Consider the following 26,985-nt stretch of genomic DNA (forward strand, 5'->3'; position numbering starts at 1 on the left):
TACACACCATACACAAAGTGATTTACCACTAAGCCACGGCAGATATGCATAAGCATGATGTTTTCATGTACATATCATCCAGCCCAGGTATACAATACTACAGGGAATGTATTTCACCATGTAGCTGTATTTGTGTGTGTATATATATTCATCTTTAAATGGATATAACATATCTATAAATGTAGATGTAGGTATAGAAATATATATATATATATATATATATATATATATATATATATATATATATATATATACATATATATATATATATCTATGTGTGTGTGTGTGTGTGTGTGTGTGTGTGTGTATGTCAATAAATACATATATACATAGATATGTATACATCCATAGATATATATATGTATATATCCACATGTTCACATATATACAGCACTAGGAATGCATATATGTCAGCATATATATGGCTCACCTTTCAAAGGGAGAAATCCATGTGTCCAAAAGTTGGAAGGCCAAAAGTATGTTCTCAATATTGCACAATTTTGCAATACATGCATCGAATGTGCAATGAGCGAATGTCACTATGCATTCGCTGATTGCAGATTATGCAATTTGGTAGCGGATTCCACTATAGAGGGGATGGGGAATAATTGCCTAATCCCACTGTAGTGCAAACTAGGAGTTAGTATATCACAGTAGGGGGGATGTGGGGGGCCCAGCCCCCCAGAGGGGGGTGCAGGGTGGCATGCCCCCTGGCATTATTATATGTATTCCAACCTGCAGTTCGAGAGTCAGCAAGGGTGCTTTTAGAACTGCAGTGTTTTTAACTGTGGTACAGTAAGAAATGATGGGTTAGTCCTTTCAGTTTGCAGAAAGGGCTGTTTGAAGGAATGATTGTCTCCCTGTCAAAGGTGAACACATATATATCAATATAGGTATATATGGACATACATCTGTAGATGGAACTGGGAACATAACCACAAGATATATGTCCACATGTACCACTGATGGGTTTGGGAGACCCAAACAATATACATCTGGCATGGATAGGTATCCCCCCCCCCCAGCCAAACACTTCTGGCCTGCAATACAGTACCAACTTTAGCAGATTCCTTAAGCTGGACCCTACACGACAAGGGCAGTACATGTTAACAGTACTCCATCCCATCTGTAAGATGTCAGGCTGGCATTACTAACATAACATGCAGTACAGTCAAGTGACATGTCATGCTTGGGAGAACCCCCCTAGGCAAGTGCAGTAAGTAGCTGGGATCCCTCATACGATCTAATAGCCCTGCACCTGACAATGGATTCACCAGTGTTGGCAGGGACGACCACAAATCCACCATGTCAGCTGGGAACTACCACCCAGTAGCCTGATGACCCTCGTCTGCAGGGACATGGAACATATCAACAATGAACCCATGGCCAATGTCACTGGTAATCTCAACACATGGGACCCTGCCAATGTTGGACTTGTCAAAGGCAGAGAATACAACCTGAACCTGGTATACCTCCTTTACCCAATCATGACAGGTGTAGATGAGGGTTAGGAGGTGCACAATGCCTATGTAGATCATGGCAGGTTTTTGTAAACCATCCCACATGTAGGAATGTGTGTAGTTGTTAAGGGATCTACCTCCGTTCACAGAATATGTTTCCACCAGGACTGCTTGGCATATGCTAACATTCCACAAGTACCATCCCATGGACATACAGTCCTTCACAGGTCATAGATGTGTCAATGCCCTACTCCACACTGTTGAGGTGTGCAGCACTACTGGGGTTGCTATAACTCGCCATTATTGCAGTTACTGTTGCATCTATCCCCCCACATAGCTGTATGTAATACTGTACAGTGTATGTAATCAGGTTGTTAGCTGTTGTTTACACCATTCACAGTAGTTGAGCACACACCCTCCTAAGGGTAGGGCTATGCCACCAGCATTGGCACTCACATGTTACTTAGATGAGGATCGCAGTAGAGTAGGGAGAGGGACATACACCCTGCTGTTAGCATGTTCAATGTCATCCACATTGCAGACTGCATATATAGCACTGTGTGGTTGTGCCTATCCTGTCTTGGTGGGATTACATGTGCAACAGATGTGTTACCTGCATGGGGACATACCTCCATGTGTACAGTCTTGTACCTGTACTGCATCCAAACCAAAGGCACTGTGTGTTGTACCCAGCCATGGCATGTGTACCACCCACTACACTTACTGGTGTCCACTGTAGAAGGCCTGCTGACAACACTACACCCATCAGATACTGGTGGCAACAATACAACATTATTAATTACAGCTATGATGCATCATGGCTGCACAGCTACACCTGCCACAATATTAGCATTTTACTTTACTGCTGACAGCATGCTACATATCATTCCATTGATACACTGTTGTACAGTCACCCTGTGAATCAGCACCATGTTAGCCTGTCCCTGCATCAATGTTATGAATGTCAGGGAGTAGCACAGGTATTACCATATGTACAGGGTGTGTTGTTGGTTTGCTAGAGGCCTAGGCTGAGCCATACAATTGACAAAATGTGTGTGTGTGTGTGTGTGTGTGTGTGTGTGTGTGTGTGTGTGTGTGTGTGTGTGTGTGTGTGTGTGTGAGGGGGCTGAGTACTGTTATGGGTCACTGGTGATTTCGTGTGTGCAGGCATGTGGTTGCCCTATGTTCGTTGTTTGTGTGTGTATGTCTGCATGCACACAGTTCCTCCATGTGGCTGCCCTATACAGGGAATTGTAAGATAGCTGCAGACTGTACCTGGCAGGGTTTGCAGTTCACTGTCTCCGACCATGGACACGGGACCTGTAACTGGCAAGGGTGCTACAGGCAGTATCAGGTACAGAGCCAGACTGAGTACTGTCCCACGAGTTTGACAGACATCCGTTGGATCCAGGTCCCTCCTGGGACTGGCCAGGGCCACATGCACATGGTCTGCTATGACAGTCAGTGGACATCCCCCCCCACACAGTGCTGGGGCTGATACTGCCACTACGGGAGTGGCTGTGACTGGTTGGACGTCCACAGCAACCACCAGCTGCTGGTGTTGTTGGTATATGTCCACATGGCTGTTGCAACCATCCTGCCTTGTCCTGACACAGGGACATGACGTTGTGGATGAGATCCAATTTCTCACCCCGCCATCTATCCATGTCCTCGGTGTAATTACGGATGGCACCTGCTAGATCATGGATGCTGTCAGTTACAGAGGTGTGATGAGCCCTCTGTGCCCTTAGACCCTATCTGGTGTACCGTTCCATTCATGTCTGTGCCTCCATGACAGTCTGGAATATGCATGTGATTGAAATAGATGTGGCACGTCTGCTAGGGGCATGATGACCAGCAGTGCTCTGACAAGCACCCCTAAACATCTGCCTATGTGATACCCCACCAGACATCTGACTATGGCTGCTGTGTCCTGACACACATGCCATAGATACCACACTGTCCTGGTCAATGCCAACCATAGGCTGTCCCTCAGCTAAGGTCAACGGTGATGAGGTATGTAGAGGCAGTGTGACTGTGTGCGTGGATGGGGTGGATATGTGTGGGTTGTCAATTGGTGACCCAGCGGTAGCCCCTGATGACCCTTCCTGCGCCTCAATGCACCTATGCTCATGGTCACTGTCTGTATCAGTGACATCAGATTCCCTGCGGGGGGGCAGCCCCACCTCACCACCTGTGAGGGGAAAACAGGAAACAGACTGTAAGACCTGTACAACACTACTAAGCAGTGCATACACACATGCACACACACGCACACACACACACACACACACACACACACACACACACACACACACACACACACACACACACACACACACACACACACACTCACACATGTGTGCAGACATGGCCACACACACACAGACATACACACATGCAGTCAACATACATGGCAACCCATACACTCCACCAGGCAGCACCTACAGACAGCTCCCTCACCCCCATAACACACACAGTAGCAGGCGATGGTGCAGTACAGTATCACACACATACCTGTAATTACACACATGTCAGCATGCAGGACATGTGGCACTCAAAAACATGCAGTGCAACTGTAGTCAATCCACATTACCAACATTATACATGGCTGTGATGCATGGTTTCTGTTTGTAGGTGATGGCTCTCCCCCTGTAACACACTGCACCCATGTCCACAGCATTGCTGTGCATCTGTTTAGCACCCTGGCATGTACTGTGCACCATACCTCACAGGTGTACACACCATTGCAGGATGTGTATCTATGTGTCAGTTGTGTTTCCACTGCTGCTCACAGCCTCTGTGTGTTTCTGGATCAAATATGGACACGTGTTTAGTGAATGCTTGATGTGTATTCACATATGTCATCATCAGTGGTGCATATATGAGTGATAGACTACCATTAGACCAACCACAGACACAATGTACTGTACCTATGGTGCGTGTAGAGTCCATTATTGACCATGATTGAGCCCTGGCTGATGTTGCCTGTGGTACACATAGGTTCATAGGTGAGTACTGGTCTATTGGTCCTGGGGCCTACATAAGCCTAGCCACAGGGGTTCCCAGCCATGCACCACCCACTAATGTTATTCCCCTGTGCCCCTGTCAGGCTGTGGCACAGACATACTACCCAGGGTGAACTCCCCATTTCCCATCCAATTGCCAAGTGTTTCTGTAAAGAGGGCCAAGGAGTAGCATTGCCTGACATGTATGGGTAGTCCATTCCAGATTATAGGATTCCCCAGGATAGGGCCCTATCCCTCCAGTATGTTCTGTGGAATGTGTTGATGAGGATTAGGACCCTGGAGCATGTGTTAGCAGAGGGAGTGGGATCTCTTTATATGTAGCATGTTCAGCTGCTCTGTGTATGACATAGCTGTGTATGTTGGGCAGATGTCAGCTGTGCCTGGGTAATGTGCACTGGAGTGTAGCCACAGTTGTCTGAGATGGACTGTGAATTGCATGTATTTGAGGCTGGTAATCCTATTAGTGAGGGGTGTGCTTTGTCAGTGCACATGTACATCATGCATTATGGGTAGGTGTGTTAGATTTGTACATTTCCTACACCTTAGCTATGACATACACAGTGAATTGCCAAACATAACCTGAAACCATACTCAACGGCATCCAACCGCTGCCTTGCTGGTATCCCAGAGGTACTTACATTGAGATGGGATAGAGTTGATGCCAGTGGCCACAGCTGTGGCATTGCTACATTGTGGCTGCAATATTACAGTACAGCAACAGCTGAAGTCCACAGTACTACAGATTATGCATTACTGCTTATCAGTACTACACAGCAACATACCCCACATCTCACATATGCATGATCTACCTGAACAGATGCATACACTACAGTAGTCTACTGATATGCCCTGGAACCTTACCTGCATGCTCCATGTCTGTTGTGTGTGTAGCACCTGCCTCCATGACTGTATAAGTCTGTAGCTCTTGTGGGTGGGCCGGTGCTTCCAGGCTCATGAGCAGCTCCTCCACTCTGGTGGGGGAGGGGGATGGATGTTATGTCTCCCCCCTATTGCAAGGTGGTTACCCCGCACAGCAGCGGCACGGCGACGTACTTTGTGGAGCAGGTCACTACAATGGTGGCAGACCTCCTCATAATTACTGCTGTGCATCCCCACCTCATTCACCCTGCTGACTACATCATTCCACATGGCTGTTCTCTCCTGCTGGTCCAAGCTTGTCTGTGAGAACAACAGCTGGTAGTTGTGGATGATGCTGGTGACTATAATCTCCTCATTAGTGGCACTGTAGGCGGGATTCCTCAGGTGTGCCATACTCCCTGAAAGACATAATGATGGAAATATGTCTGAGCAACTCATATGTCAAGTTTAACATAATACAATACACATATCAGTCTCCCGCCACCATATCAGCTCCAACATAATGTTCACACTACGATAGTGGTATGTGTCCGGTATGTGTACCATTAGGTCATATATTGTATTGTACAACACTTTCTGCCATGTGTTTATAGACATGCTCCCTGTGGGGACACTAGAGCTGCTGGCCTGTTACAGGGTATCTCACCTGCATGCCATTGTCACTGCCACTATGTTTCCACATATGTATGTGGTAGGCCTGCTATGTGATTGCTACACATATGCCATTCTGTGTTATTGGGGATATCTATGCATGCTGTTGGACATGTTCTGGGATAGTGTAGGCTATTACAACCCACATATGTTCCATGACAGTTACACACCAGTATGTGTAGGGGTTATTTGCCAGCAGGAACAAAACGCCAACATAATGTGCACATGTTACCAGTCCACATCACATCCATGACCCACCATGGAACCTCATTATCTATTGTTCCATCACTATCTTCATGTGGAACCACCTTAGAGGGTGGTGTCCCCCCATGGAGCACACACAGACATGTGTCTGTCACTCAGATAGGTCGAGGGTATTGTGCATAGGGAGTTCCACAGAGACATGGGGTATGTGCTACATAACCTGGAGGCATGCAGTACACATACACAAGGTTTGACATACATGTCCCTCCTGCCCAGCACACAGCCCAGGCACCTTTATGTCCATGTAGATGCTGTTGTGACTGTCCATGGGTGGGCACCATGTTTCCTTTGTTCCCATGTGGGGGCTCAGTGGCCTCCACATTCCAAATGTAACTACCCGTCCACAGTGTTTAACCACCACGTGTCATATACCAGCTCTGTATACTGTCTTGTTTGTCACCCAACCAGACCTACATACCAATATGTGCCTAATACCCTTCACCAACATATATGTCCCACCATCTCATACAATTGTAATGTGCTCCCAACATGGGTTGCACAACACATCCACACTCCATCCTGCAACCATGTACTTACACACACACACATATATATATATATATATATATATATATATATATATATATATATATATATATATATGTGTGTATATATATATATATATATATATATATATATATATATATATATTTATGTATCTATATATATATATATATATATGTGTGTGTGTGTGTGTGTGTGTGTGTGTGTGTGTAGACATACACACACACAGACACACACACACACACACATATATATATATCTGTCTATATATATATATATATATATATATATATATATATATATATATATATATATGCATATGTACATATATGTGTAGATATCATTTTGTGTTGTTTACATACCTATATAAATGTATAACCTTCCGAGGTTCTGTACACCTACACAGCTGTGAATATGTATCACACATATCTGTATCTGTATGTGGGGTGCATACATTTGGACCACACTCATGTACCCTCTTTACTTCACAGCTGAACTGTAATGCCTTGCTGCAACACAGACAGGTGTCACATGTGAACACAGACTAACATTAGGGGGGTATATATGGTGACAAGCTTTAGATAAGCATATTATACTGCTATGGCAGTTGTGCATGCTATGCTACACTTTAACATGACTGCACTGCAGGTGGTGTGGTCTCTCACCCATGTGTCTATCATGGCAGTATTAATACCCCCAGCAGCCATTGGCCTCAGAACACAGATGTCATGGGTCACATATCTGACATTCACTGCTGGTCTGCACATTTGACAAGTATGTCCCACTGTCCACAGGGACTGACACTACTGTCCAGTGCAGTTGTTGAGCACAACATCATTACAGGAACAAGTACTGATGGCACATATACATCCTTTCACAGTATACATCCTATTATTCTATGCCATATACTACATGCCAGTAAATGCATATCTGTTTCACATACCTGTTATGTTATTTCCGCTGTAACACAACCCTGAGCTTTGTGAACTTTCTTGAAGGTGTTTTTCCCCCCCCTCTCTCTCTCTCTCTATCTCTATCAGTCTCTCTAGTAGAGTGATTGAGCTGGTTTGAATAGATTGCAGCATGCTTTTGTTGGTATTGCACATGATCAGGTGGTGGCCTCTGCACCAGTCAGTTTCCACCAGTTAATAATTGCATGCAGCCTGCTGTGTAGTACTTCAGATAACTACTGTAATGGCAACCCTGTACTATAAATTGCTGCCTTCTGTGGGCATTGTCCCTTCACCTTTACAGTGTGTAGACATCAGTGTTACAGACAGCAGGTAGCAATACCTCTTACAGCAGAACCTGCAGACACAGGCCAAATCCACATTTGGGTAAGGTTCCAGACCAAGTAGTGTTGTGTGCAATGTATCTTGCTGTTTTTACAGGGTTTCTGTGTACATGGTACTTTTTCATGGAATATTGTCTGTCTGCATAGCTCTGAACTGTGGGCCTGTCCATATGATACCAGGGGGATTGGCTGTTAGGTGTTGTCTGTGCACCACACAGGTATTGTCCCAGATATATCGATGGCATTCTGTCTGTTGAGTGCTATCAGTACATGGCTATATCCATTTATATTTCAGTGTTGCATCCCTGCATAAGGGTATGCTGCAATGAATCCTGTAACACCAGCAATTTCCAGAGTGTGTAACAGCAATGATGCAAATATGGCCCTATGTTCCTGCCTCTGTCCTACACATATATGCCAGTTTTTGTCCTGCTGAGATAGAGGAAGGGTTGTTAGGTAATGGCTTAACATTATTTACAGCTAGCATTACTGCTATCACCCCAGATATGTCATGGACTCCAACACCAACTGTTGGGCCAAGTCCATATATATGGGGGCAACAGCTGGAAAACACGTATGTGCCCTTGTACATTCCAGAGGTAAGTGTGTGGTACACAGTGTTCCTTGCCCTTGTACAGCCTTTTATGGGGTGGGGTCTATGCCATTAACCTAGGCTATGGCACCTTTTCAGGGATATAACTGTTAAGACGAGGGCCATTCAGTGTGATAGTGAGATGTTAGGTTAAGTAATATTATGTACAAGATACTGTGACATTAACACAAGTGCTACATTTCCCCCTAGGGTTTAACTACAGGGTGTAATTGGAGGCTGCTGAACTACATATTTAATTGTTGATTGTTACGTATCCTGAAGGCAAATCCTGTTTCTACTGTTGTACTAATTGAAGGCCTTGGCCTGGACAGCACTGTATGGTATATATACACATTGCTTGCATCTACTGTTTTGTGTAGGCCTTGCATTCATGACTAATTACATATTTCAAACCTTATGTGGTGCCAGTACTGGCATGCATTATTGTATAGTACAGGAATAAAGGCTATCTGTGTATGCATACCTGTGTGTCGTGTCATGTCCTTAGAATTGTGGGTGGGTATATGTTTAATGTCAGTATTCTCATTTGTGGGAATGGTGCCACACTACACATTTCACAGGTGCCAGTTGAAGGGCTTGTGGTTGAGGGATATACTTTGCACCCAGTACTTCCACACTACTTCTACATATGTATGGCTACTGATACATTTTGTGTGCGTATATGTGTATGTACCTATATATATCTCGTATGGCTATATCTATATATATGTATCTATAGATATATACATATATATATATATATATATATATATATATATATATATATATCTGTGTGTGTGTGTGTGTGTGTGTGTGTGTGTGTGTATATATATATATATATATATATATATATATATATATATATATATGCTGTTGTTGTATCTTTTGGCTTTTCCCAGTTAGGGGTCGCCACAGTGGAACTCCGGTCCGCTAATGATTGGCAGTAGATTTTTACGTTCCGAGTTGCCAGCCCTGACGTACAACCTTCAACAAAGGTACGCCCATTCACGCATGTCTCCTCACAGAAGACGCTTTAGCTGAGAGTCGAACAGGAAAATGTCTTACTGTGAGGCGACAACGCTACTGCAGCACCACCACTGCTGTATGTATACATACATATATATATATATATACATATATATATATAAATATATATATATATATATATATATATATATATATATATATATATATATATATATGTATATATATATACACATACATATGAACATATGTATGTATCTATATACAGTTGATGTTATATGATTATTTGTGAGCCATACATTAATGTATATCTACATATAGCTGTCTATCTGTCTACATTTACAGATATATATCTGTCCATATGTCCATGCATGTTCGGCTCATATTTTGGCCTGTTCCTCATTCACTTGGCAATTGTCATGGATGATCGCAGCATTGAAGTCAGTAACTAGTGTCGACACTTTTGTGTTGCAGACTTCATCTCCTTCTACATATGTGTTTTAATACATATAACTGTGTAACTAGCAACATTTTAATTGTATCAGAGCATTAGTTGACATATATCCCTACTTGTACCCACAGTGTGGCATACTTTGTCCAGACTTCTTGCTTTAACAGGTTATGTGGTGTGATAATAATACATTTCTTGTACTGTTGACTGATTGTGCTGCATGATATGTTTGTGAAAACTTCAGCTTATGTATATCTGTCATGGTTTAGTGTGAAATCACTTTGTAAAACAAGTTGGTACTACAAGTGCTCACACCAAACCAAGAAAAATAAAAGAGCACAGCGTTGCAAGTCCACGGTCTTGGTTTAATATAAAAATAATAAAACAAACAAGTTAGCACTTTCATCAATAAGTATGACTTCTTCAGAACAAACTGCCATCGTGAATTTTACACTTAAATACAAGTTGCTGGTCTATGTAGGCAAAACAGAGAGAATGTTCAAAACTAGAATATATGAGCATCCCTATGATATCAAAAATAAAAAAGATACTAATGCTTTATATAAGCATAGCATTATATGTGATGGTTATTTATGCTTTAAGTTTGGCATACTTGAATTTGTAACTGTTGAAACAAGGGGTGGGGATTGGCAAAATGTATTATACAAGAAAGAGTTAATGTGGCAGTTAAGATTAGCTGCTGATTATCCACCTGAGCTCAATGAGCATATTACTATAATGCCAATTCTCAAAGAGAAGGCAAATGAAATCTAGCAATGTCTATAATGTTTGTTATAACCAAGTGTTATTGTGGTAATATTTTTGTACTATTTTTGTACTAATTTTGTACTATTTTAAGGTTATGTCATGTGGACTTGGTCATTTATGATGAAATTATTTATTTTATCTAAATTATGTCTTGTTTATAACTTCAGTATGTTCTTTCCCACAAATGGAATTGGTAGGTTTAGAACCAATGGCAGACCAGCAACTTGTATTTAAATGTAAAATTCACAATGGCAGTTTGTTCTGAAGAAGTCATACTTATTGATGAAAGTGCTAACTTGTTTGTTTTATTATTTTTATATTAAACCAAGACTGTGGACTCGCAACGCTGTGCTCTTTTATTTTTCTTGAAATCAGTTTGTGTATGGAGTGCAGGGTCCTGGGTTCGAGACTTGGAGAGGCAGTTTATTTTGTTGCTGGGCAGAACAAGGGATGTTGGCTACAGAGTGATTAAGGCACTTTTAAGCAGTTGTAAGCGGGTCTGTGTGAGTTTCCGTGATGGTAACCACTGCCAACCTCCACTTTTGGTTTCTTACAGTCAGTTAGCTTCATATTTCTCAACTTGTGTAGGCATAGCTTACCCCTGCACAAACCCACGCAAACCCACTTACCACTGCTTAACAGTGCTTACTGCTGCTTACCCCTGTGCTAATTCCTTTAAAAGAAAAGAAAAAGGGGTTGATAGGACAATGGTGAAAATGGGACACTAAGAGGGAAAGACAGTAGGGAAAATAGCTAGGCATGTGCAGGAAGGGTATAAGAAAGGTCTATAGCTGCCCATTTCTTCTACAGCAACAGCTGTGCATATACACTATATTTGCAGGTATATTTGGATACTTAAATTCCTGGGAGAGAGGTGAGGACAACATATATTCACTGTGATGCCAATTAGACCAGATTACATGTGTCCAGTGGACACGTGTCTGAAATGGACAGTTATGTATCGGTCGAGATTTTTTTTTTGTGGGAACAGATTGCCCTTTTTTTTTTTTCAGGTGAGAGTGGGATATTGGGGTGGGGTAGAAGGTATATTTGGGAAGGTAGGTTGGGTAAGGAAACAGACAAGACACACAAGACGCATACAGGGCCAGTATATGACACATGTGGGGGTAAACACCTTGGATGGGGAGGGGTGTTTGGAAGTCACAAGACCATGAGCCCCCAACTGTAAACAGTGGGACTGAGGTCCCCACCCATGAGCAGTCACCACAGCACCTTCACAGCCCCAAAGGTGGCTGTGCTGTGGGGCTGTATAGGAGGGGCAGTCTCACCCTATAATAGTGCCACTTGGCTCTCAAGCTGGCGTAGCCACTCTCGATACTCCAGATCAAACTTTTTAAGCACCACGGCCCGGACCTGTTGATGGGTGACAGTTCCCCTTCACTCCCACTCTGGGAGGGGGCAAGCCCCATCCCCTGTAGTGGTTCCACCCAAAGATGATGCAGGACCCATGGAGGAGGAGGTCCCAGGCTGGGCCCCAGATGTGCTAGTGCCCGGTGTCATGGCCAGCTGAGGTGGGACAGGTGGTTCCGCTGGGACCAGCCTTCTTATACGAGCTGTGTTGTCACAGGTTTAGGACAGATATTGGTTAGTAACAGTCAACAGCATTCAGGATTAGTTATAACAGCATGCATAGGTATTCCTATAAACCCAACATACCAGATTTAACACAGTTGCAGAGCAAGCAGAACACATGCTTATATGGAACAACAGTGGCCATTACAGGAGCATGCAGGTTTCATTGATGTCAACAGGCCACCAATATGGGTGTATTTTCACATGGCACAAGCATAGAAACAAATGGGAATATTTATAAACCATTAGGACATATGCCCCAACAAAGTTTTGGAGTGCACACATACCAGTTGAGGAGTGTCATTGGGTTATTATGCACATATGGTAGGGGTGAGAGAGAGAGAGTTCAATTAACAACTAATATATCCTTGTAGTTTTCACAACATTCTAAGTCACTGCAGTGGTCTTTCCCTTACATTTATTATTACACTACACAATGGCCTTATATTGTACACTGGTATGTTGATAAATTATTATATATGTGACCTGTGTCTTACATACAAGCATGACAGGCTGCAGGTGTTAATGCAACATATGTTGAGAATTGCTGTCATACACTTTGGGTGAGGTGCTAGAATGACAGGTTTGTTTCAATATACATTCTCTGACTATGTACATGTTTGAATATCAGTTATATGTCATTGACAGCCGCCTACAATTCTTGGAACATCACACTGTATTTTCAGGGGAAAGGGTACCAAGCTGGTGATATGGGCAATTTATCTGGACATGCTGGACCGATTGGAACAGTTGTGGGGTATGAATATGCATACAACTTACATTATGAACATTCCAGCAGATTCTGTACTGTTGTTGAGTGTAAGTATGCATACAGCTTTCTATTGGAACATTGTATCAAAATCTGTACAGTTGTGGGGTATGATTATGCATACAACTTAGTAGCAGCCCCAGGATTCAAACCCCTGCTGTGTGTGACAAAATGTTATTGCTAACATCACAGTACACTGTGCAATGAGGGAAGTGACATAAAGCTTTCAACTGTCTTCTAAGTCTCTCTATCTTGTACAATATAACTGACCTCTTGGCACTTCCAACATTGTTATGCAGGACTTCATGCCCATTTTATCTGCATACCACAGTGTGGGTGACACTGCTTAAGATACAACATTACTATTTATAGTATGGAACAGATTGCCAACATATGAGAGAAGAGTAAACAGAAGCACTCCAGGGGTTATACCTTTAATCACGGACAATTACACATTTATTTCTACTGGTACAACACTTTCTAAGGCTCTTATATTTATTTGTTATGACAGTACATACAGACTGATTACTAACCTGCCTCACGACACAGCCTTTTCAGCCTAACATCATGGGCATGCTGGTTCACAGCCTGCTCATCTGCAGCTGTCAGAGAAATGCAGTGATATTTAGCCATACCTATCCATAGTATATACAAGTTAAGCAATTATTTACTACTTAGTAGAATGAGTACTTACTCAGTCCTGGGGCATTGGGCATCTGCCAAGACTCCTGGATCCACTGTTCTAGTACATCCCCCCTCTGCCGCTTCAGGTCAGCATGGTGGTGCCTGACCTGCTCACCAGTCTGGGGGATACCTGTGGCACTGGTGAGGTCATGGGCGAGACTGTTCCAGGCCTCCATTTTATACTGTGAGCCCCGGTACTGGTACTGCGGTAGTCACTGATAATGGTGTTTTACCAGGAGCCATACCATGAGTTTTGACTCCTGGATGCCCCAGCGCTGTGCTCTAAATCGAGTGCCTTCACCCACACCAGCCATTCTGCCTGCAGTAAGAAGCTGCAAACAGTTATGGGTAGTATTTCCACTTGTGGGGTTTAAATACGACCATTTACCCGCACCTCCTTATGATTGGCCAGTTTTGAAAAGGCTAAGCTATGGGCAAACCTGCTTACATGAGATTGGCATTGCTTAAAGAGGTATACCACAAGCAGATTGAATTGACTCCCCTACACATTGCTTACACTTACTAACTTGAGCTGTGCTGCGGTTAGCATTGCTTAATAGTTAATTATAACTATATTTGCCATTTGGCAATGGTTTATTCTTCATTACAGGTTATATATATGTCTGGTATCCGTGATTCATGTGTACATGCACTGTATGGGGACCTGGGGACTTACACTTTATTACAATAACACCTCAAATCTATGCTTGCTGCAGTTCTCCAGTTCACATATTTATGTCCTGTGGTAGGTTATACCACTTCACACTGTACATAGATACAGTTCACATGTTTGGTTTGATTTTCCTGTGGTGAGAATTAGTTTGCTGATACCTCATGCATATCTATTGCTATGATGGCTTAGTGGTTAACTACTGTGACTATAGTGTACAGGATCCTGAGTTTGAGCCTTGCAAAGGCAGTTTATTTTGTTGCTGGGCAGAACATGGGCCGTTGGATCCATAGTGATTAAGGCACTTTAAAGCAGTTCTAAGTGGGTGTGCACAGGTTTGAGCGGAGCTAAGCAATGATAACCTCCGGTTACAGTTTCTTACACTCATTTAGCTTCTACTTTGCTTAATCTGTGCAGGCAATGCTTACCCTTGAGGAAATGCACTTAGACTCGCTTACTACTAGTTATTTGTGCTTAAACCTGCTTACTAGTGCCTTATTCATTATGACACTGACACTTCACATATGCATTTCATGCCGTACTCCAGTTCACATTTAAATGTTCTTATGTAGGTTATACGGCAAAAAGATGTAGATATATGTTCATATACAGTTTTCTCTGCTGACATAAGTATATAACCTGCCATATATATTTAAACATGTAGATGTGGACATATATATCTATAGATGTAGGCATTTGCATGTTTATAAGATCATAGATATTTATATGTGTATCTCTCTTTCTCTCTCTCTCTCTCTATATATATATATATATATATATATATATATATATATATATATATATATATATATATATATATACATATATCAATATGTTTTAACCATTTAGACATTAATATATTTACTCACACACATACATCTACATGTTGGAATACATTCTCTGTACTGTTGAATGACAGGCTGGATGATATGTTTGTGAATACATCAAGGATGTGTATATCTGAGATGGCTTACTGGCAAATCACTTTGGCTACAGTCCACAGAGTACTGGGTTTGATCCTAGCAGAAGCTGCTTATTTTGTTGCTAGGCAGAACAAGGGCTGTTGGACACAGTGTGATTAAGGCACTTTTGAGCAGTTGTAAGTGGGTTTGTGTGATGGTAAGCCCTGCTAACCTCTGGTTACAGCGTCTTACACTCAGTTAACATCTACTTTGCTTAATTTGTGTAGGCAATGCTTACCCCTGAGCAAACGCACTTAGACTCGCTTACTACTGCTTATTTGTGCTTAAACCTGCTTACTAGTGCCTTATTCATTATGACACTGACACTTCACATATGCATTTCATGCAGTACTCCAGTTCACATTTAAATGTTCTTATGTAGGTTATATGGCAAAAAGATGTAGATATATGTTCATATACAGTTTTCACATGGAAAATGATATGTGCTGCAGTGGGACTGGTACCGGGAATGCCTGTTCGTTAGGCAGATGTTCTATCCACTACACTATTACTGTGCTGCTTCATTTGCATATATATTCCTTGTTATCCTCTTCAGCCTTTTCAGCTGCTTTAACTGTAGCTAAGCAATGGGCAAACCCGCACACCTACAGTTAGCTATAGCTGGGGTTTTAAAAAAAATAAATACAAGAGTTTCCTTGTTTTATTTCCATGTACTGTTGCTGTTGAACACATGGGGACTGTTGGAGATATGCGGATACCTATGAGCAGTTTCGCTCATTTATTTACACTTACTTCTGTTCTACTTTGCAGGGGCGTGTTTAGTCTGAGAGCTCTGTTCTCAGACATGCCCCCTGCACTCGTCCACACTCAGTGTAGGATTTGGAGCTCAGGCAGCGTGCCTTCATTAATATGCATGGCGCGCTGCTGTCCTCCTCTTAAACTGCCTCTTATGTGCAGGACTAGTTTAGTCCTGCACAGCAGATTAGTAAATCCGGAGGATTGTTAATATGGTCTGCTACAGGGGATGTAATGCCATTCTGGACACTAAGGAGCTTGAATGGCAAATTCATCTGAATGTTTGCAACCCACCTGGCCTAAATGTTGTGTAGTCTATAAAGAGCATATTTCAGTTCAAGAAACTGGATTACAGAATGTTTTTTTTCCTAATATTTCTTTGTTATTTGGAACTTTCTCACTCTTGACTTGAACATTTTAATGTTATTTTACTGTTTTTGCATTTCATCCTGTTGTCATTTTCTGAGCCCTCATTTGGATGTTTGGTTTCAGGCATTAGTTACACTGACTAACAATTAAGTGAATTTTTATTCTTATTATTGTTTTAAGTTTAGTTGTTTTTCTTAGGTTTGCAGGTTTATTGATAGTGAGGTTTATTTTTGTTATATAATTCATTTTTATCATTGGTTATGTACTGCTGAGGCTATTTGTTACTGTCATTGGTTTTCATTTTATTTCTATTATTTATTATTTTTATATTTATGTTTATCTCTTTTTTAATGTCTCTATTATTATCACACCAATTTGGAGGCTTAGTTTTTTTTTTTTTATTTGATCTGACGAAATCTTTTGGGTATACTGCTTTTCTACTCTGTGAATTAATGCTTCTATTTGTCACTATTAAGCAAATATTCATATTGGGGGATATTGCTATTTTGCTTTCTGAGGTGTATAGATACCGGAACTAAACAGTTGATAAGCACCTTGGAGACTATAGATAATACAAATAGCAGAGATGAATCCTAAAAGCGATAATGATCTCTCTCTAGTCTGAGTTATACCTTTTGAAATTGTCAAACTGTTATATAAAAATATGTGTCTCCTGTGTCTAGGGTTGCCATATATCTACATATATATATATATATATATATATATATATATATATATATATATATATATATATTTAATGGTTCTGGGATTGCACATCTGGGAAGTGTCTGGAAGTACACATTGATGAGGACTTGTCTTTGAACACAAATACAAATGCCATAGTCAAGAAAGAGCACCAGAAATTGCACTTTTTAAGAAGGCTGTGGAGAGTGAATCTCCCATAGACAGTTCTCTCTACCTTCTACAGACGTACAATAGAAAACATCCTAACAAAATCCTTGTAGCATGGTATGGAAGCTGCTCTGCCTCTGAGTGAAAATCCCTCCGGAGTCTGGTGAAGACAGCTGAGAAGATCATTAAGACCACCTTACCACCATTCCATGACTTGTACATATCTAGATGTCTCAGCAGGGCCAGAGGAATAATTAAAGACTGCACTCACCCTGCTTACAGACTGTTCCTGCATCTGTCATCCGGAATGCGCTTCCAAAGCATACATTGCAGAAATACGAGATTCAGGAACAGCTTCTACTCAAATGTCATCAGGCTGCTGAACTCTAGTAACCACTACACTCCATGATGTCCCACTGGGTCAATCGAGACTGTCTCAAATTGTGCATTAACCTCATTACCAGTCTCATCTAATACTTAGTGCAATATTCACCATGACTATAACTTATAGGCCATCTAGGACAGTAGCAATGCAGTAAAATATCTCTTCTTTCAGTGCAATACATGTTGCGAATTTGTAAATTAACCGTAGTGCAATACTCTAAGGTCCATAGTGCAATACTCTAATGTTCATGGTGCAATACTCAAATGTCTCTTTCTGTGCAAGGATCAGTGCAATGTCTTAACCAAGTACCTGTGCAATACTAAGTCTCATGCAAGTAAGTGTTCAGTTAGAAAAGTGTTAAAATGTGCTTCTATTTATATGCAGTATTAGTCTGGCTACCTGCATGTCTGTGATGTAATAGCTAGATCTTATATGTGTAAATGTCTGTGAAAATAGTCTATATGTTGTCTGCACATTGAGTCCGGACACAAGGAATTTCATTCAGTTTTTGCACTTGTGAGATTTATGAATGTCAATAAAGTTGACTTTGAACTTAATTACTATTTACGTAGATTAAATGATTTAGGGAACCCTGTACTCTAAAGCCAGTCTCATTAATCTTCGGATGACATTATGAAGTTCAAAAGATCTCCCTTCCTTGGGCTGAAGCTCTAAGACAGTCATCTACACCTGCAACTTTTACATCTACCTGAATTTCTGCATAGAATTATCATTTGAGGCCACCACAGCTATGGCAGAAAATAGAAAACAGCCCCTGTGGTAGAATCATGTCATTAATAAACTATATAACAAAAGGAGAAAACTTCTTTTGGATTCAGTTTTAGAAAGTGTAAATACATTGATAAATTTTCACTGAAACCTGCACACCTACCAAACGTATATATACCAACTCGAGAAAAAGGCATACCCCACTATCAATGAATGTACTTTTGACAAAATTGCTTCAATGTATTTGCATTCGCTGAAAGACCTTAGGCAAACTGAAGTGTTCCCTTTCAGTCTCTAAGGCATAGACATGAATCCCCTTCCTCTAATGGCAATCTTACATGGTTTGCAAAGATCTTAGATATAAGATCACTTCCTGCAAGATCAAGTTTAAAACAAATGTTACAGCCTCTGCCTAAAATAATCATAACTTTCTTTAATCATGATAGGAATGTTTGTAGCAATACTCAAAACTGTACTAAGCTAATCTCTGATGGTGCAATTGTAACTGAACCCACAGGCACTTTCAGTGTACTTACTGACAAATTCAGTTCCAACTTCACACTGATAACTTCATCTTGTCCATTTCCAATGCAACCATGTCCCTGGCAACCCCAAAGTTACCCCATAACAGGTCCTGAATACACTCTTTAAAACCAAAACTACTAGCTTCATGGGATCCAAAATATACCAGGCTGTTTCCTACTTAGAGATGAGAAGGTGGAGAGTGGCCAGTGTCATAGCTATTCACAAATGGGGAAGGCACCAACACTGGGAACTATGGACCCATTAATTTCACCAATATTACTTGCAAAATAATAAAGAAAGTTATGTAAGAACTAATAAATAACAACATGCAGTCTACAATCCCTTAACCCAAAACAATTCAACTTTGCAAAGAGGTAGATCTTGTCTACCAGCCTTGATGTACTTCCTTGAGACAGAGAGAATGAAGCACTGGTAATAGAAAATTAGTGGACACAACCTACCTTGATATGGCAAAAACCTTTGATGTTATCCCACATGCTTATGTCATAAGTAAGCTCACAAAGTTAAATATAAACCCATATGTAACATCATGGATCAGAAAGAACCAGTATGGTGAGGGTTGGTACCACATTAACCTCTAAGAGGAATATTGCAGGCAGAGTACTTTTGGGTTCTGTGCTGGGGCTTAACCTTTCTCCATTATACTTCTCTGATGTTTAAGTTGAAGTCAAGCACCGCTGGCAAATTAAATTCACCAAAGGATGTAAACTTTTCAGTTGTCATTAAATCCTCAACTGATAACCTGAAAGATGTTATTGGTTACACCAGTTCTTGGTATCAAGGCCAAGGCCTTAATCTCAGTGCAAAAAAATGTGGCATAGAACTCCTTGGCAAACAGAAACATCAGTGCATGTCTCATAAATAACACTCCATCTTAATTATAACAACATTGTCAGAGTTGTGGACACAGTTAAAGACAAAAAAACTCTGATTTTACCACCATGTGTCAACTGTCATCATGAAAGTCTATTACCTTGTGTAACTAATTATTAAATGCATATCCTCTTTATGCAATAAAGTCATAATCTCTCACTCTTTCTCTCTGTTCCTTGATTAAGCCCAGAATAGACTATAATGTCCTATTTAACATGTTATTATCAAGGGATGTAATACAACGTAATAGTCCCCAATGGCAACAAACAATGGAAATTTCTGGTATGACCCCTTAAGTTGCTACAACTGACTGACGACCCTATTCTTGCTACACTAAGTCTCTTACTTACTCCTGTGCAACAACCTATGATTGACCTGTAAGTTACTAAATGACCCCCATAGTGGTATAACTCCTACATGTCCATCTGATAACACTGATATACTCTACTCAATCCCGAATTCTAAATCTTTACTGCAATATTAACAGAATTTCTTGGAGGGGTCATATGGCCCTCCCAAAGCTTCCCCTACTTAAACAGTAGTAAGCAAAGTAGCTCCATGTCCCTCCTTAAAACTATCCTCATTGAGTTGATAGACATCCATAGGTTCATAGGTTCATAGGTAGGTACTAGGATATTGGCCCTAGGGCCTATATAAGCCTAGCCAAATGGTACCCTGGCTTTTGCCACCCAAGAAAATTATTTTCCTGTGCCCCTGTCAAGCAGAGCCACAGAAGTGATCCCTGGGGTGAATTTCTTATCTCCAATCCAATCATCAAGATTTTACTTGAAGAGTGCTAATGAGGTGCTTTGTTTGATATAGATAGACAGTTTGTTCCAGAGTATGGTAAGTCTCCGGGACAGGAATCTATCCCTCCAGGATGTTCTATTTATCATGGTGACAAGGTTTAGGTCCCTAGAGCATGTAGCTCGGAGGGATTGGGATTTCTTTAAGTGAAGCATGTCCAGCAGCTCTGGGTTTGACATGGCTTTGTATGTTAGGCACAGATCGCCTTTGAGTAAGTGATATGCGACAGAGTAAAGCTGGAGTTTTTTTAGATGGTCTGCATAGGGCATCTGTTTGAGGCCAGTAATCCTCTTTGTGAGGTATTTCTGTGGCCTTTCCAGTTGTTGTAGATGTCTTGTGAGGTACATACCAAAAGGGGCATTGTACTCTATAATGGGTCTAATGAGTGATGAGTAGAGGGGAAGAGTGACCTCTTTTTTCCTGGATGAAAAACCTTTTGTGATGAGGTGTGCCACGTAGAAGGATTTCCTGACTACTGTGGTGATGTGATTATCAAAGGAGAGACTACTGTCCACCTGTGTCCCAAGGTCTCTTATCACACTTCTGGTGTTAAGTACACTACCGCCTATGTGGTAGTTCATGGGTACATAGTTTTTATCAAAAGGGATGACAATGCACATTTGGCATTGAGCTTGAGGCCATGGCTTTGACACCAGGCATCTGTCTCAGTGAGACCCTTTTGTAGGATGTCCTCATCATTAGGAGTTTTGATTATGGCTCCTAGTTTGCAGTCATCTGCGAACTTTGCTAGCCAAAGACCTTCTGTGTTAGCCTGTACTTCAGAGAAGTAGATAGCAAACAAGAGAGGACCTAAGACTGAACCCTGTGGTACTGCACTTGTCACTGGTCTGAAGTCGGATTTAAAGTCTGCAACTTTCACAGTGTGGGTTCTGTCAGTGAGCCAGTTGGGAACCCATCTTGTGACAAAGGGATTTCTACCTAGTTTAGTGAGTTTATCTATAATTCCAGAGTGGGGAATGGTGTCAAAAGCCTTGGCGAGATCTAGGTAGGCTGTGTGAACCACCTTTCCCTCATCTACGGCTTTGGTGACTGCTTCAAAGAAGTCTATCAGGTTTAGGAGACATGATCTGCCTTTTACAAATCTGAACTGGGTAGGGTCCAGAGTTTGGAGATTACCAATGTCATTGTTGATAAGTTCCATGATGATACATTCCATAGCCTTGCAGACCAGGATCATCAGACTAATGGGGAGGTAGTTCCCGGGGTCCGTGGTGGCTCCCCCACTGTGGAGTGGGATAACCGTTACTGTGCGCCATTCAGTGGGCACAAAGCCTGAGGTGAGGCTATGATTGAACATGGTACTTAGGTGGGGGCCAGTTCATTTTGTAGTTCATTTAGAACGCAGCCTGGGATGTTGTCAGGTCCCATGGATGCTGTGTTCTAGGCTTTGGAGAGTGTGTTTTTACCTGTGCAGCCATGATTTCATTAACTTTGCATTCTTCCGGTATAGAGATGAGCCCTTTAAGGGATGAGAGAGGGTTAAAGTTAGCACTGAACCTATCTGCAAGGATGTTGGCAATACCAGTTGGTTCTGTATCTTTAGTGCCATTGTGTTGTAACTCAGAGCAGATCTGAGTGTTGCCATTGAGATTCTTGACATAGCTATAGAATGCTTTGTGGTTGTCTTTAGAATCAGTGGTGATTTTTTTTTTCGTAACTAGCTTTGGAGGATTTTATGAGGGATCTCAGCGTCTTACTGAGGCTGACCACTGAGTTCCTCCAATCATGGGATTTTACTCTCTTTTGCAACAGTTTCTTTATTCTGTTGTAGGGCTTGGTTATGGCAGGGGACCACCAGTTTGGCTTCCTTTTTTTGGAGGATAGCATCTAGGTTCTGTTAGGGATAGCACAATCCATGCACTTGTGTAAGTGCTTATAAAGTGCAATTGTATAGGATTCAGCAGCCATACCTCTATTGTCCATCAGCATGGGTGTTGTGAAGTTTGCCTCTTCTGTCTTAAGAAGTGTGAAGTTGGCTTTGGAGAATTTTTTTATGGTGGTTTCCCTAAAGGGGGTGGGGGTGGGATGTGGATGTCTAGGGTGATTTGCTTGTGGTTGTATCTGACCAACGAGGAATTGACTCTGGTGTCGAACACCGGTTGCCCATGTTGGTAATGACCAGGTCTAGGATATTGCTGCCCCTGGTGGGGGTGTGGATAAGTTTATCCAAGGTGTTGGAATTTATGAATTCCATAAAACATTGAATACGAGTTGGTACATGAGTAGTTTTCCCAGTTAATGGTGGGGTAGTTGAAATCGCCCATTATTAGAGTGTTAGGTTGTACCTTAATATTTTCCAGTGTATCAAGAAATGCGGAGTGGGAATCTTGGGGCATGGTGGGGGATCTCTAGCAAGCTACAATTTAGATTGCGGTCTTGCCCAGAGTTAGCTGCACTTGGATAATCTTAGATGCATTATGCTGAGCAACTAGCCAGGAGATGTGGATATCCTTAATGAATATGGACATGCCTCCACCTTTAGTGCTTCGGTCCAGGTTAGGTTGCCGAAAGGTGTGGTATGAATTATAGCCTGGTATTGCAGGGGTGCTCTCTGGAGCCTCGAACCAAGTCTCTGTCACTGCATAGATGTCAATGTTCTCCATTTTAAGGAGTGCCTCGAGTGAGTGCATTTTGAGGTTTAGACTTCTAGCACTAAGTAGCATTACCCTCAGATTTTGCTTGCTTGTACGTGTTACGGTGGTGAATTTGTCATTTGAATCTTGCCTAAAAAAGGCACTATAGGGGCAGGAAGAGCCTTAGCCAGTATCCAGAATCCCAAGGGCGACAGGTGCAGGCCATCTCTGGCAAAGCATCATGGTTTGTCGATCATGTCATCCCAGACAAACAGATACTGGATCCCCTTAGAATGACACCAGAAGCTTAGCCAATTGCTGAAGTCAATCATTTTGTCCTTGTACTGTGGTATCATTCTGGGTGATGGCAAGATGCTACTCAGGGCTAGGGTCATACCTGCCTGGGCTACAAGATCGGACAGCTCCTCCATGTCTCTTTTCATGTAGTCCAGTGAGGTACATCTCAGTTCATTCACACCAACATGGACAATGACAAAGTCATATTTGTACTTCTTGTGGAGTGCCCTGAGTGCATGCATTATGTGGTGGATCCTGGCACCCAACAAGCAGCTGACAGTAACTTTCTCCTTGTTGAGCCTGGTGAGTGGAACATCAGTGTGCCTGACTATAGAGTCACCTATGACTAGAGTGTTGGGTACATTGTTATGCCTTATGGGCTGTGGTTGAGTGGCACACTGAGTTTGTGGGCTATGTGTCATTTGGGTTGTGTTGGGGGGTGGAGGTTGCTTGCATTTCTGCTTTGGAGGTCCCTGTTGCTTGGGTAGATTTTTTTTTGAGAGCCTCCATGAATGTAGGTGTGTGTTTTGTGTTTCTATGTTTGTGTTTTGGTGGTGTAGGTTTTGAGGGACTATGTGATGAGTGTGGTATGGTGCAAATGTTTACCTTCTCCTCTTGACTGTCTAGTCCAGTCTTGGGTGAAGAGAGCTTTGCTTCCAGTTTGACTATATAAGTGCTTCTCTCACAGGTTGTAGTGTTGGGTGGTAGGAGGAGAGGGTTGTCTTTGTACATGAGGCAATTGCTGCATTGCCCCAAGATGCCCAGATTCATCAGGTAGACAGGAGAAGACACCGGGAGCTGACCTTTAGACATGCCTGGATAGGTGCTTATTTATTAAGTACTAAAAACTGTTTTCCTCTAGACAAGTGAGGAAAGTTGAGTGCTGTATTAATTTGTAGCTTATTTAGTGCTTACAATGAGTTCTGAACAAGTGCTGAGCTCAAAGAAATAGATTTGAGTGCTGCAACTAGAAAACTGGCTAGTTCTAAGAAACAAAATTAAGCTAGAAGGCTTCCCTCCAACACAGAAAGGTGTGGGGGTTCAGAGGCTTACAAACAGTCCTAGATTCAACAAATCTGTATCTGGACTAGACGACTTACAAGAAAGGCAGGAAACAAGCTTAGAATTTTTTTTTTGACCCTCGTGGACCTCACAAACAGAGGAAACTAACAATGGATATTCAGCAGCTATACTCCACATGATCTTCTGGTGTGACTGCTTAACACTAACTTATGAATCTGTGGTGCAGAAGGAAGCAAGTGAGCTGAATTGGGACAAATGAAGATGCAGATACAGCTGGAATTGTGAAAAAACTTCAGTGCTAGTGTAAATTTTTTTTGTGTTTTTTTATTTCCTTCTTTATTTGAAATAAGTGAACTCACCAAATTGAAGTCATATAACATTTTCTTCTTTTTGAGGAATTAAAACATTAGGCTGTAATTGTAATTGTTGTAAGACTAAGCAGCGACACAGTACACATGCAGTTTTTGGGCATGATCTGTGCAGCTGTCTGCATGTGTATAAACTTGGTAATATTAGGCATACTGCAAAAGGCATAATAGGTCTGAATTCATGGAAATGGTGCTGAGACATAGAAAGCAGAAGTCCTTTGCTTCATGTCACTGTTACAGTTTGTTGTCTTTTCTCTTTTAATTTTTATATATTCAAAGAAAATGCAGTATGTCAGTATCTGTCTATCAATAAACATTATCATCTTTTAAGTATTTGTTTAAGAAGTAAGTGAATTATTATATTCAAATGAGCTTGTTTCATTCATAGCCAAGGTAATACATTAGAAGACATGCTGAAAACAAGCAGAAAGGTAAAAGAACTGATTTTATTTAACAATTAAATGAATAGGATATCATGGATTTTGTGATAACAAGCTAGTGCTGTGCATCAGGGACAGAAAGTTCAAGTATATCTTTGGAAATATAACAGTATATTTACACTTTGCTTTCACTTTTAGGTGAATCTGCAGCTTAGGTCTGAAATTGTACATGTCTTCTGATGGGTAATTCTTCCTGAAGCCATACTGTTTGTACTGGTCAGCTGAATGGCATTCAAAATATCATCTATTAAAGATCACCAGCATCTTGTCATTGTCATTAGACTTGGAGAAAAATGAGAAGGTGATGTTGCATTTTCCCCACTTTCTTCTTCTTCTCCAAATTTCTTTGACCTCAAAGTTGGACTATATAATTTGAAGGGTGAGGACTTGACCACACATAAGGAGGTGCAGGCAGCATTCCCCTTTCAAATAATATATTTTAATATTTTGCCACCTTGGGAGCATAGCTGTCAACCTCCCAGGGTTTTAAATGTTTTGGGTTCAAATAACTGCATGCAGTTAAATGAAACATCTTTACTTATAGCAAACCTGTTCTTCCATATGTCATGTTTAGGAAACAGAAGCACCCGTTTCCAGTTTCATGAAAGGCTGGAGTCTGAATAGAGAATGACAGAAAGAAATATACAGAGAAGGTTATATAACAAGGTAAAGTCTACAGCAGAAGAGACCAGCATGAACTGATATGCATACGAATAAGATTGCATCATGTACTGTGTCATCTGTTTTATCAGAAAGCCAACTAGCGTTTTTTTAAAACTACTGCATTCTTTGTTCTTTGTGTTGATATGTACTGACATGTGCTTGCAAATGAACATTTGTTTTGAAGCATTAACCAGTATCAACAGACCATATTCACACTGGACAGCCAGGACCTTATATCAAAAAGGTTATCTTGCTACAGGTCAAACGTATTAGCATTGTTTACAGTGCATGTTATTCTGATATCAGGAAAAATATCAGTGAGATAAGTAAAACGTAGGCTAAAAAGTATCAAGGTATTTGTAGTCTGTATATATTAAAAAGAGCATTACAGTGGTTTAGGTAATGCTCGGTGAGGGGAAGTCATTCAGCATGACTGGCAGATGTCAACCAACAGGGACTTTTAAAATCAAACCCATAAGCAGATAATGCGGTGTAAAGCTATATCTCAAATGAAATGCCTAAGCCATTTAACATTTATTTTCAGAAAATGTATCCCCCTAATCAGCTAAATGATATTCCTAGGCATTAGAAAAGTTTTAATTCATCAGAGTATGAAAGTATGTAAGGAAGCCCATCTTTGGGTGAAAAGAAACTTATAAAACATTTTATGACATATAACAAGTATAGTAGCTGATTGCGGTGGAGGACAAAACAAATTTGTGACATGGG

The sequence above is a fragment of the Protopterus annectens genome, chromosome 1.part2, assembly GCF_019279795.1.
Source record: "Protopterus annectens isolate FY-2018-M chromosome 1.part2, PAN1.0, whole genome shotgun sequence".
Classification (NCBI taxonomy): Eukaryota; Metazoa; Chordata; order Ceratodontiformes; family Protopteridae; genus Protopterus; species Protopterus annectens.